Genomic DNA, 10172 nt, shown 5'->3' with positions numbered 1-10172 from the left:
CTTCTGCCCTGCATATAGGGCCATCGTTACCATCTTTCTAAATTCCATATATATGTGTTAGTATACTGTAATGTTCTTTATCCCTCTGGCTCACCTCACTCTGTATAATGGGCTCCAGTTTCATCCATCTCATTCGAACTGATTCAAATGAATTCTTTTTAACGGCTGAGTAATATTCCATGGTGTATATGTACCACAGCTTCCTTATCCATTCATCTGCTGATGGGCATCTAGGTTGCTTCCATGTCCTGGCTATTATAAACAGTGCTGCGATGAACATTGGTGGATTGGAAGAATCAATATTGTCAAAATGGCTATTCTACCCAAAGCAATCTATAGATTCAATGCAATCCCTATCAAGCTACCAACGGTATTTTTCACAGAACTAGAACAAATAATTTCACAATTTGTATGGAAATACAAAAAACCTCGAATAGCCAAAGTAATCTTGAGAAAGAAGAATGGAACTGGAGGAATCAACCTGCCTGACTTCAGACTCTACTACAAAGCCACAGTCATCAAGACAGTATGGTACTGGCACAAAGACAGAAATATAGATCAATGGAACAGAATAGAAAGCCCAGAGATAAATCCACGAACCTATGGACAGCTTATCTTTGACAAAGGAGGCAAGGATATACAATGGAAAAAAGACAATCTCTTTAACAAGTGGTGCTGGAAAAACTGGTCAACCACTTGTAAAAGAATGAAACTAGAACACTTTCTAACACCATACACAAAAATAAACTCAAAATGGATTAAAGATCTAAATGTAAGACCAGAAACTATAAAACTCCTAGAGGAGAACATAGGCAAAACACTCTCTGACATAAATCACAGCAAGATCTTCTATGACCCACCTCCCAGAATATTGGAAATAAAAGCAAAAATAAACAAATGGGACCTAATGAAACTTAAAAGCTTTTGCACAACAAAGGAAACTATAAGTAAGGTGAAAAGACAGCCCTCAGATTGGGAGAAAATAATAGCAAATGAGGAAACAGACAAAGGATTAATCTCAAAAATATACAAGCAACTCCTGAAGCTCAATTCCAGAAAAATAAATGACCCAATCAAAAAATGGGCCAAAGAACTAAACAGACATTTCTCCAAAGAAGACATACAGATGGCTAACAAACACATGAAAAGATGCTCCACATCGCTCATTATCAGAGAAATGCAAATCAAAACCACAATGAGGTACCATTACACGCCAGTCAGGATGGCTGCTATCCAAAAGTCTACAAGCAATAAATGCTGGAGAGGGTGTGGAGAAAAGGGAACCCTCTTACACTGTTGGTGGGAATGCAAACTAGTACAGCCACTATGGAAAACAGTGTGGAGATTTCTTAAAAAACTGGAAATAGAACTGCCATATGACCCAGAAATACCACTTCTGGGCATACACACTGAGGAATCCAGATCTGAAAGAGACACGTGCACCCCAATGTTCATGGTTGTAGTAATTTTCTATTAACTTTTATTTCTGTAGAAATGCTGTATGGAATATGATGACAGATGAAAACAAAACAAAACAAAACAAAACCCTTTTGTAAGTCCGTGAAAGGGAAATCTGGAAGAAACATAATATGCAGCAAAGAAAACTGATGTCCAGAATATGTTTCTGTTCCAGGGATGACAAATCAGTAGTCACGTGGGAAGAAGTCCAGTGTCACGGGTCTGTTATCAGGTACTGGATGGTCTGTCTGGTCCCTGCTTTTGGCAGGTGAGGCATCTAGCCTTGGTGAGGAGAAGTCCATGTTGCTGAAGTCATGCGTTGTCCCTCCATCCCTATCAACATTGCCACCATTGACTAACTGGCTGCCGTGTGCATCCATGGTCATCCTTGGGATAAGAGGCTGAATGACATTCATAGATCAGAGAAAGTGGCCAACCAAATGGACCACACAATGTCTGACCACTGCGTGCTATACGCTTTGGCACTTTTTCAGGGCTCCTCCCGAGTGATACTAGACTGCTGCATTTGGCCACTTTCAGTGGGGTCTCCATACTGTGTAGAACTATCTGTAGGCTAGAGTGAGTGGTGTTTTCCCTCACTCCCCTATTATAAAATTATGGGATCTTAAGTGAGAAGATGCTAGTAGAAGTTGATGTCAAAGAAGCATGAAGCACCTGCCCATGCAACTAGCTTGTGTCATTTGGACCTGCTCAAGAACAGTCTCATATATAACTTCACCAAATGCCTTTGCCAACTGATAACAGGTGCTTCACTTATACCTTAGTGAGTTAAGCAGCACCCGAGCATAATGGGAATCTCAGTTACATAGCCAAAGTCCCATAGTTCTACGTTCAGTCTCTACCCCTGGTTCAGTAGTAAGCCAGAAGCTGTTTCTCAAAAGAAAAACAATTATCAGCAAAAGAGAGAATAGATTTCCTCCAAAATTCTAAAGGTCTGCACTGAAATTATTCCTATTGGTGTTTATCAGAGGTTCCACATAGCATCTGTACTCAAGTATCACTGGATCCGCTGGGTCATTAGGTAAAAGTGGAAGAAGTGGTTTGTACTGCACAGCACCAAAGTCTTATCTTAACTCTGGTCCTTTCCTCCACAAAGGCACCTTCTTAAGCTTCAGAGTAACACATTCAAATCTGGTGCATGTTGCTTCAAAACAAACAAGGCCATCAAACACTACGCCTTTTCATTTTTACTGGAAGGTGTGCAAAGTGCAGCAACCTGAGTTTCGCTGTTGAGAGCTAACTTGATAGTCCTCTGACCATTTCGCTTGAAGTGGTAGATGCGTGATATTTCACTTGGTTTATCTCCCGCTCTCACATTCATGTATGAGGAAGCATCTCAAATACTTGTTACTTATGCAAATTATATCCAATCAGCAAAATGCTATCAGTGGCAATGGAATCAGGAATTTCATCTCAAATATGGCATTTCCTATTTTCATCCCTGGTTTACAGAAGAGAGTCGTCACAGGCTTTCCAGAGTTTCAGGTACTTCACACATGTGTTGTTGCATGTGTTTCTCAATAGCTGAGGAAAGGGAATGTCTTCTGAGCCCTGTTGGGAGATGTTGTTGACATACTGGTGTACAGTTTGCATATGATGTAATTTCTCCAATATTTATATCTCCCTAAGCCTTTTAAATTAAAAGACACTTGCTCCTTGGAAGAAAAGCTATTGCAAACCTAGAGAGCATATTCAAAAGCAGAGACATTCCTTTGCCAACAAAGATTCATATAGTCAAAGCTATGATTTTTCCAGTATGTATGGATGTGAGAGTTGGACCATCAAAAAGGCTGAGTACCAAAGAACTGATGCTTTTGGACTGTGATGCCAGAGAAGACTCTTGAGAGTCCCCTGGACTGCAAGGCAATCTAACCAGTCCATCCTAAAGGAAGTCAGTCCTGAATATTCATTGGAAGGACTGATGCTGAAGCTGAAGCTCCAATACTTTGGTCACCTAATGCGGAGAGCCAACTCATGAGAAAAGACCCTGGTGATGGGAAAGATTGAAGGCAGGAGGAGAAGGGGATGACAGAGGATGAGATGGTTGGATGTTATCACCAACTCAATAGACATGAGCTTGAGCAAGCTCTGGAAGATGGTGATGGACAGGGAAGACTTGTGTGCTCCAGTCCATGGGGTGGCAAAGAATCGGACATGACTGAGTGACTGAACAACAAAAAGCCTTTGAATTCCTTTCGCTACATTTTGCCATGAAAGTTTTGCCATCTCTACTGCAACACACCAAGGAAACTGCTTGAATCAGTTCTAGCTCTATGGCCTAACACATTAAATCCGGAATCTTTTAAAACTGCAGAAGCAACTGACAAGGGGTTAATCCCCAAAATATACAAACAGCTCATGCAGCTCAATATCAAAAGAAACAAGCAGCTCATCAAAAAATGGGTAGAAGACATAAATAGCTAATGCTCTAAAGAAGACATTCAGATGGCAAAAAGTCCATGAAAAAATTCTCAACATTACTAATTATTAGAGAAACACACATCAAAACTACAAGGAAGTATCATCTCATGCTCATCAGAATGGCCATCATCAAAAATTCTATCAACCATAAATTGCTGAACAGGCTGTGGAGAAAAGGAAACCTTCCTATACAGTTGGTGGGAACGTAAATTGGTACAGCCACTATGGTGAACACTATGGAGATTCCTTAAAAAACTAAAAATAAGAGTCACCATATGACCTGGAAACCCCACTCCCGGGCATAGAAATGAAGAAAACCATAATTCAAAAAGATACATGTACACCAGTGTTCGCTGCAGCATTATTTACAATAGGCAGGACACAGAAACAAGCTAAATATCCATCCACAGAGGAATGGACAAGGAAGGTGTGGTACATACATACAACAGAATATTTCTCAGCCATAAAAAATCAAAATAAAGCCATTTGCAGCTATAAAAAAGAACTGAATATCTGCCATTTTTAGCACCATGCATGGACTTGGAGGGCATTATGCTAAGTGAAATAAGTCAAGCAGAGAAAAACAAATACTGTATGTTATTACTGATATGTAGAACCTAAAAGATACAACAAACTAATAACTGTAACAAAAAAGCAGCAGACTCACAGCTACGGAGAACTAGTGCCCGCCAGTGGGGGGAAGGCTATATGGGGTGGTGAAGTGGGCGCAGCAAACAGGATGAGCCATAGGGATGTATTGTACAACAAGAGGCATGCAGCCAACACTTACAATTTGCTTAATAACTGTAAGTGGAGTGAAACCTTTCAAAGTTGTATAAAAAATTTAAAGTTAAAAAAAAAAAACAAAGTAAAATTACACCCCATGAGTAAATACGGTCTGATTTTATTCTATATCCCATCTTCTTCGTTCTACCTTCCCCACTTAAAACTGACTTTGGCACATATTCCCTAGGTTTCTATCAACATATTTTTGCAAAACCTTACACTTGTTTTTTGTGTATAAACTATCTCCCTCGGGTCAGATTTTGTACTTGACCAAAGGAACATGCTGAAATCTGACCCTAGTTATAAGTCTAGTGACAACAAGAGGTGGTGGAGGTTAATTGTGAACAAAATGAACTCCACTTGCAAAGCAACAACTCCTGGTTAGATGTTTGCAAGTTTCCAAGCAAGGGAAGTCTAATGTTTTTAGGCAGAGACAGGTAATCAGCTCCTATTGACAAGGAAGACTCAGTGACTAGAGTCTAAGATTCTCAGCTTCATCTAACTTGATGTGTTCATTTTAAATATCTTAGCCCCTCTTCTTCCTAATTAAGACCCCAACGTTCTTGTGAGACACTTGGTGAGGCTGTGAATTCAACACATATTGCAATTCTGCAACACACACAATATTTTGAGTTTAGTTTTTTGAAATATTGTGTCTGTGCCTACCAAAAAGAACAGGAGACCCATTTAGGGCTGGCATAGAAGCTTCATGATTCTCTGACTATGATCTGAGCTGAAAATTTAAAGGCCTGTATTTGTCATTTCCATACTATCAGCACTTGAATGCACTCATAAAAATCCATCCCATACCACAGTCTTTATAGGCATCCTTATTCCTACAAGCCAAGTACAGTCCTAAGACCCTTGATTAAGTAAACACTTCATCCCAGTCTTCCCTGGCTTCCCTGGTGGCTCAGATAGTAAAGCGTCTGCCCACAATGCGGGAGACCTGGGTTCGATCCCTGGGTCAGGAAGATCCCCTGGGGAAGGAAATGGCAACCCACTCCAGTCTTCTTGCCCGGAAAATTCCATGGATGGAAGAGCCTGGTGGGCTATAGTCCATGGGGTTGCCAAGAGTTGGACATGACTGAGCGACTTCACTTTCACTTTTTCATCACAGTCTACCACAAATAGTAGCTTGATTAATTGTAATGAGACTACTTCCCATGGGTTATTAGAATCTCATCTCTCCCTAACAAGAACCTACCGTATGGCACAGGGAACTCTACTCAATGCTCTGTGGTGACCTAAATAGGAAGGAAATCCAAAAAAGAGAGGATATATATATATATATATATATATGTATGTATAGCTGATTCATTTTGATGCACAGAAAGTAACAGAATGTTGTAAAACAACTATCCTCCAATGATAACTTTAAAAAAATCTCATTTCCCATTGGCAAGGAGCTCAAGAATATGACCAAACTAATCCCAAAATAACTTGGAGGATCTGGTATCCTAAAATGACCCCTGGAACTAGTAATTTCTGGTTAAGTAAGGGCTCAGTCCCGAGACAGACACAGCACTACCTATTTGAACCAGGACATGTTAATATAAAAAATGATTTCCTAATTATAAACTTCTTCAGTAGATAAAGAGGAGAATACCAGTATAATACTAAGATATCTAAGACACCAGCTGCAGAAAGTAGCTGCCATCCTTAGGGCTGAGGCAGCAAGGAGAAAAGGCTGGAATTATCAAAACTGCAAACTTAGTTTCTAAGTTTGATACTTTCTGTGGAGCTGAAATACAGGCCTTAGAAGAAGAAATGTCCCTCAGCTAGAGCTGGTATACCTGAGCTCAGGGAAAGGGCTCTGTGGACTTGGGACCCAGGTCTCAGGACAGGGGGCATCAGATAGTTCTTGCTGGTGTTTTTGGGTGGAGGACATAATGACACTGATTCTGCAAGTGTGATAAACACTATAAATTGGTTTCAGTTGCTGCCATGGGGAAGTAATAAACTTGCTACATGGTGAAGAAACACTTCTGAAGTAATGTTCATGGCTACTGCCCCCGGAGGAATAAAAAGAGTTGCTTGCTCCCCCTGCAGCCTTGCGGACTCTCTCTGGCTCCCCTCTTTGGCAGTTTCACAGCGTGCAGCTGGAAAAGCCAGCGTGGTTTGCAGAGTTCAGCATCACAAAGCAAAAGAGAGGAGGGTGAGTCGGGAGCTGAGGACAATAACTGAGACAGGCTTCTTCTAATTCTGCACTCAGGCCCGTTGGCTTCATAAATCCAAAGCAGGAATCTGTTTAGAAAGTAGACAAAGGGGAGAGGAACCTACATCACTCTGATATTCTATTTTCAATTAAATAAAACCACATTGCTCCTGATGCTAGAGGCTGTGCTCACTTAGTCATGCCCGGCTCTTTGCGGTCCCATGACTGTAGCCTGCCAGGCTCCTCTGCCATGGAATTTTCCAGGCAAGGATACTGGAGTGAGTTGCCACTTCCGACTCCAGGAGATCTTTCCCACTCAGGGATCAAACTTGCACCTCCTGCATCAGCAGGTGTATTCTTTACCACCAGCTCCACCTGGGAAGCCCGATTCTAGAGGCATTTGGTACTATTTTTGTACTGCTGAGAACCTACTCCTCTTGGCTTTTCTGGTCTTACTGTCGCCTCTCTTTTCTGTGGCTTCTCTGACATCTGTCAAGTCTCATTCACAGCCTTTTGGTGTCACCGGCTTTCCCCAAAACCTGCCCTTTCTCCCATATTTGCCTCAGTAAGTGGCATTAACTTTTATAACATCCAAGCTAGAAATGGAAAAGTCATTCCCCATCTTCTGCAGCCTGGGCATCCAGACAGATAACAAAACCTGTGTGTTCTGCTTCCTCCCTAATCATTCTCACATATCTTCCCTCACTTCCTTTCACTTTGCCCCTAATATTATTAAGGTCGTCATCATTAGCCCCTTCTAACTCATTTCCCTGCCTCTGTTCTATTCCAAGTACCACACTTCCCTGTGTAAATTCTCTGTATGCTTCCTATCGCTACGGCTCTGTGGTTTTTACCCCAACTGTGCTAGAATCACCAGAAGAACTTTACAAAATACAGATGCCTGACATCCTACCTCCAGAGGCTTCATTTAAACTGGTCTGGACAGGTATCCAGGCTTTGATGTGTTTTAAACTTTCCCCAGTTAATTCTAACGTTCAGCCAAGGGAAGCCACAGCTTGAGTTGAAGTATCCAGTGCCTCTTATGAAATGTCTTGTTTCTGTATCTCAAACCACATGTTCCACACCTTTCTCATAATACACCCTGTGGCCTAGTTTTAATAAACCACTTGCTTTCTGGCCTCAAATGTTCTCCCCACCACTTCTCTTCTTTAACAATTCGAAACCTAAGACTCAACCTAGGCACCCATTTGGGAAGTGACTGTAGTTGACCCTTGAATAACGTGAGTCTGAACCACGAGGGTTCACTTATACATGAATATTTTTCAATAGTAAATGTTATGGCACTACACGATCCAAGCTTGGTTAAATCCATGGATGGGGAAGAGCCTCAGTTATCAAGGACGGACTATCAATTGTGTGTGAATTAATCCCCACATTGTTCAAAGATCAACAGTATTGCCTAACATTGTGTAATTGACAGGTAAGAGCATAGGTTTTGGAGTCTGAACATTATAATCTCAGCTCTAACAGGTGAGATTTACAACAGCTATGTGGCCGCAGGCAAGTTATGTAGCCAATCTAAGCTTTAAATCCATATCTGTAAAATGGAGATAATATCTGCCCTAGAGGGCAGGTATACCAAATAAATAATGTATTTGCACTGCCTATCATAGTGACTGGCAGTAGATATTATCTAAAAATCATCAGCTGCATGTGCTTTGTATTCTCTTTCTCCATCATCAGTTGTACGCACAGCATTTGTAGGGACTATATTTTTCATTTTTGTACCACAATACTTAACACAGCAGCTGAAACAACATAGGTATCAAATACAATACCTATTAAATGAATAAAGACATGGTCCCTGTTCTAGATGTCTCAGAGTCTATTAAGAGAGACAGTCAGAAAACTAACTTAACTCTTTAATTTTTGTTCATCTTTTATCTCACCTGCAGCTATTAATATGTGACGTGTGGCTCACATACTCACATTTAAAAAATTATCTTCCGTGTGATAAGTGATAAGTTTTTCCTTAATCTATACATTAGAATTGTTCATCTTCTCTGAGTTCCTATTTGAACACAATATACCCCATTTTTTTCAATAATACTTATTGAGTGTCACATGCATCAGGCATCATTCCTTACACTGGGAGGAGATTTGTGAACCTGTACTCTGGTGTATCACCCATTTAGTGGTGGACATCTGTTGAAAGGAAAGAGGGTGGAAGGAAGGAAAGAAGGAAAAATAGAATGAAAGAAAGGAAGGAGGAGGTGCGAGAGGGAGGGAGGAAGGGAGGGAAAAAGAAGGAAGACAGATCTCTGAGCTGGGTGCTTTCCCCCACACCCTCCTCTGCCGTCTCCACCTTTACAAATTCAGTTTAGTCACTCAGTCATGTCCAACTCTTTGAGACCCGATGGACTCCAGCACGCCAGGCTTCCCTGTCTATTACCAACTCCAGGAACTTACTGAAACTCATGTCCATTGAGTCAGTGATGCCATCCAAGCATCTCATTCTCCGTCGTCCCCTTCTCTTCCTGCCTTCAATCTTTCCCAGCATCAGGGTCATTTCCAATGAGTCAGTTTTTCCCATCAGGTGGCCAGAGTATTGGAGTTTCAGCTTCAGCATCAGCTCTTCCAGTGAATATTCAGGACTGATTTCCTTTACGTTGACTGGTTTGATCTCCTTGCCCTCCAAGGGATTCTCAGGAGTCTTCTCTAACTGGCGCTCAGCTTTCTTTATAGTCCAACTCTCACATCCATACATGACTACTGGAAAAACCATAGCTTTGACTAGATGGACCTTTGTCAGCAAAGTCATGTCTCTGCTTTTTAATACGCTGTCTAGGTTTGTCATAGCTTTAGTTCCAAGGAGCAAGCGTCTTTTAATTTCATGGCTGCAGTCACCATCTGCAGTGATTTTGGAGCCCGAGAAAATAAAGTCTGTCACTGTTTCCATTGTTTCCCCATCTATTTGCCATGAAGAGATGGCATCAGATGCCATGATCTTAGTTTTTTGAATGTTGAGTTTTAAGCTAGTTTTTTTCACTCTCCTCTTTCGCTTTACGAATTTCGTCTGTATATTTCTTTCTCTTTTTAAAGAAAGTCTACACTCTCTCAAGACCTATTTCAAATGCCACCTTCCACAAAGGATCCTCCAGCTGGAATGAATCCCATGGCAGTAAGTGTGTGATCATTGCACTCTGTGTCTCTATCACATTGCCTTCATCCCCGGCTGGAGACACTTGCTCTACCCAACTCTTCCAACAGACTCTCTTGTTTGAGGCAAGGGTGACGCCATCTATCTACATACCCCTCATGATATGTAGCATAGCTCAATACACACAGTGGTTATCCATAGTGGTTA

This window comes from Muntiacus reevesi, chromosome 5 (assembly GCF_963930625.1).
Source record: "Muntiacus reevesi chromosome 5, mMunRee1.1, whole genome shotgun sequence".
In the NCBI taxonomy this organism is placed as follows: domain Eukaryota; kingdom Metazoa; phylum Chordata; class Mammalia; order Artiodactyla; family Cervidae; genus Muntiacus; species Muntiacus reevesi.
This window is presented reverse-complemented; position numbering follows the sequence as displayed.